Genomic DNA, 3755 nt, shown 5'->3' with positions numbered 1-3755 from the left:
AACGGTGTGGCGTGACGCGTGAGGTTGAAACTGTCTCCAGAGTTTGGTGGTAAAGGATCGGGCAGTTGACAACGTTTGTGGATTTACCCTTACACAATGTGTGGGTGTGTATGTGTGGGTGTGCGTGTGTTTGTGTGTGTGTGTGTGTGTGTGTGTGTGTGTGTGTGTGTGTGTGTGTGTGTGTGTGTGTGTGTGTGTGTGTGTGTGTGTGTGTGTGTGTGTGTACGTCTGTCTATATATAGGGCAGTTTGGCTTTTAGGTTGACCGGGCTTCCTAAATCCAATGAGTCGGATCGGGTAACGGCACCGGACGACACCATGGCAACCCCTGTCTGTCTGTCGGTCTGTCTGTCTGTCTGTCTGTCGGTCTGTCTGTCGGTCTGTCTGTCTGTCTGTCTGTCTGTCTGTCTGTCTGTCTATCAAAGTCGTCAGGTCCTCATTATCTCAAATTAAGTTTGACGTTAGGACAGCCAAAATGAAAGGAAGAAACAACCACAAACAGAGATCAACAACCACAAACACATAAGAAAAAGGCCACTGAAACACAACACACACACACACACACTCAAACACACACACATACACACACACTCACACACACACACTCAAACACACACACATACACAAACACTCACACATACATACACACACACACACACATAGTTGGAAGGGGGATCAGGTACATAGAGGGGCAACAAAATCAAAAGTCGTTCGAAAAAAACGGGGGACCTATAAGAGGCCAACTCGTCGTGTACACACAATGACGGCACTTCGGATTTCCCTGCGAGGGCATCAGGCGAGAGAGCCCTTAAGCTGTTGTATTGTAGTCAAAGGGCCGATGGGATTAGCCAACGCACAGTACAGGATGTTGATGCATGATTTTATTTAATGGAGACACGCAGAAAAGGCACGCAGTGCCACAGTGACGCCAGAGCATTGCTGTTACCTCACGGAATTGTGATACACGTCATATTAATAATGATAATCATAATAATAATCGCACTGGATGAGGTTTTCCATGATTCCAGCGGCGCAATCATTCTGTGCTTATCTGTAGGTGTTGACTTTAATAGAGGGGATACATTGCAGGGACATGGACAGAGGGAAAGAGAGAGACCCTGATAACCGCAGAACGATAACACAGGAATGATAACATTGTTTAAATCAAAAAGCAAGCAAGAATTTTCCCCCCTCACATGAGTTGATAATAGTTGGGTTCTGTCACGGTTATTTAAAAGGCATATCAATTGTTAGACATTATAAGGTGGATATCATGGATGCACTGGATCAAAATCCCCCATTAGGTATGGAGCGTACAGACTGACTGTATCAGGACGGATTTCAGGGATGAAATCAAATACCGGCGGAATATTTGATATTTGATCTTTAAGCATTTGGCGGAGTGGTGAAAACATGACACAAAACACACGGCAGCCAAATGCGGTAAGCTGTATGTGCATGCTATGATATTATTGGATTTGGGAATCTGGATATTGGATGTCAGATTGCATTCGGCATTTGTTTACGGCATCTGGTAGCGACAGTGGAAAAGGGGATGGATTTAGCGTTTAAAAGTGAATAAATATGCGGCCTATGATATGGAATAATCCACATTTGATTGGTTAAAGAAGTAGTTCCCAACTTTCTTTTGGCCTTTGACCTTACTTCTAGCTCTGAAAATGTTTGCGACCCCAGCCTTAATCTTTGTGCATCTGCCTCTACACAAAAAGTTTTTACCTAATCATCGTCTGCTGGTAACATCAACGTTTCAGACCCTGGAGAACGATATTGCATCGCTTATGAATCATTAGTCAGATACCAAACATCAAGGAGAACATTATTTTTATCTATGTTTGTCCGGACTGATTGGGCCTTTATGGACAGGAGGGTTGGAGAAGAGAGAGAGAGACTCAGGAACCTCAAGATTTCTTCCTGGCTAATTAAGGAGTTTTTTCTTGCCCTCTGGGGTGCTAGGGTCAAGGGGGTGGGCCCGTTGGGACTGTACCTGTGATTAATCTATACAAATACAATTTAATTGAATTTAACCATATGGTAATGGTACCTGGGTCTTTACAAGGACTGCATCCTCAAACTAAAATACATTTATTATCCCATTGCACACTTATTTAGTTTGGAAATGTAGCTAGTTTGGACATTTGATTAGTTTGGACATTAAGTTAGTCTGGACATTTAGCTAGTCTGGACATTTAACTAGTTTGGACATTTAGTTAATTTTGACATTTAGCTAGCTTGGACACTGAACTAATTTGGACATTTAGTTAAATGGATGTCTTGAGGACCACATGGGGGAGTGGATCTATTCCAGGACAGGCCCTGGATTTATCTCTGTGGTTTCCCTCTCTGGCCCCCTGGCAGCCTACCTCCCGTCTCCCATGGCGACGGGGAGGGTAGTCCGAGTCCACCTGCAAGAAGTCTAACAACAACACGTCATTCAAGAGTGCAGCTTTAAGAAGGGGTTACGAGGGGAGGGGGGTATGTTTCCTCGATAAATCCATGGAGGGGGGGCGTTTTAGAGTGCAGGCACAATGTTTTGGGTTTGTTTCTTTTTTTTGTTGCATAAAGGCGGCAAGGGCACTTGATGTTCTTTTCTGAGTCCACTTTGATGTTCCTCTGACAAGGCATGAGCTCCCTGGTTACATTTCTGTTATGTTTCCCATGGCAACACTTGTGTTTAGCTCGGCCAACCCTCTCTCTCTCTCTCTCTCTCTCTCTCTCTCTCTCTCTCTCTCTCTCTCTCTCTCTCTCTCATCTCTCTCTCTCTCTCTATCTCTCTCTCTCTCTCTCTCTCTCTCTCTCTCTCTCTCCCTTTCCCTCTCCCTCTCTCTCCCTCTCTCTCCCTCTCCCTCTCCCTCTCTCCCTCTCTCTCTCTCGCTAAAGACAATGAAAACACCAACTAGAATGGAAGGAAAACATGTCTAAAGGTTATGTATAATAACAACAGAGAACAAGTACAGACCAGGTTCGGGGAGGGCGGGAGGGAGGAAGAGGGGAGGGAGGGATGAGAAGCATTCTACCTTCGTACCTCATCCTCTGAGCATTCGTCAACGCACCCCGCTCCCTGCATGCAAATCCAAGGACAACCTTTAGCTTTTGTCGTTCATATTGCATAAAAGTTTTATTTGCTTTTCCAATAGAGGTCTTTTAGATAGCGTGTGTGTGGGGGTGTCCGTCGTCATCACGCTCAGGACCCTCGTGTGATTGGCCACCTGTGGCTACTGCACCTCGACGGAGAAAAGCTGTTGTATTTTGGTTATATCTTTAAAAGATATAATATATATTTTCGATATTTAAAGTGGTCTAACGATCAAACTAAAGATTTTTAAAACGACATACTGTTAACAGACAGACGTTTTCCGTCCTTCTAACATTCAACCGACGACATACACACACATCCACACACACACCCACACCCACACACCACTGGAGAAAAGTAGCAAATATATAGGATCACGTTTTAGTTTCATCACTTTCTTCAGTGAACTCATACATCGTCAAATAAAACGTCTACGACAATACAGTTGTGGTGTCTGTTTCTCTCCTGGCAAATCAGGGCTGACATACAAACGTGTTTCAGTAAATAAGGAACGTAGGCCTACTGTCGCATCTGTTATGTTTTCGCGAGGACACCGTGCGCTTCGTGTCGGTGCTGTTGTGTGCGCCACAGTGCGCGTGTTCTCCCGTGTTCCAGCATGAAAGCAGCGCGCTACTGCGTCACGAGGGGGCGGAGCCTATAGC

This window comes from Gadus macrocephalus, chromosome 4, assembly GCF_031168955.1.
Source record: "Gadus macrocephalus chromosome 4, ASM3116895v1".
In the NCBI taxonomy this organism is placed as follows: Eukaryota; Metazoa; Chordata; class Actinopteri; order Gadiformes; family Gadidae; genus Gadus; species Gadus macrocephalus.
The sequence above is the reverse complement of the archived record's forward strand: the minus strand, read 5'-3'. Positions refer to the sequence as shown.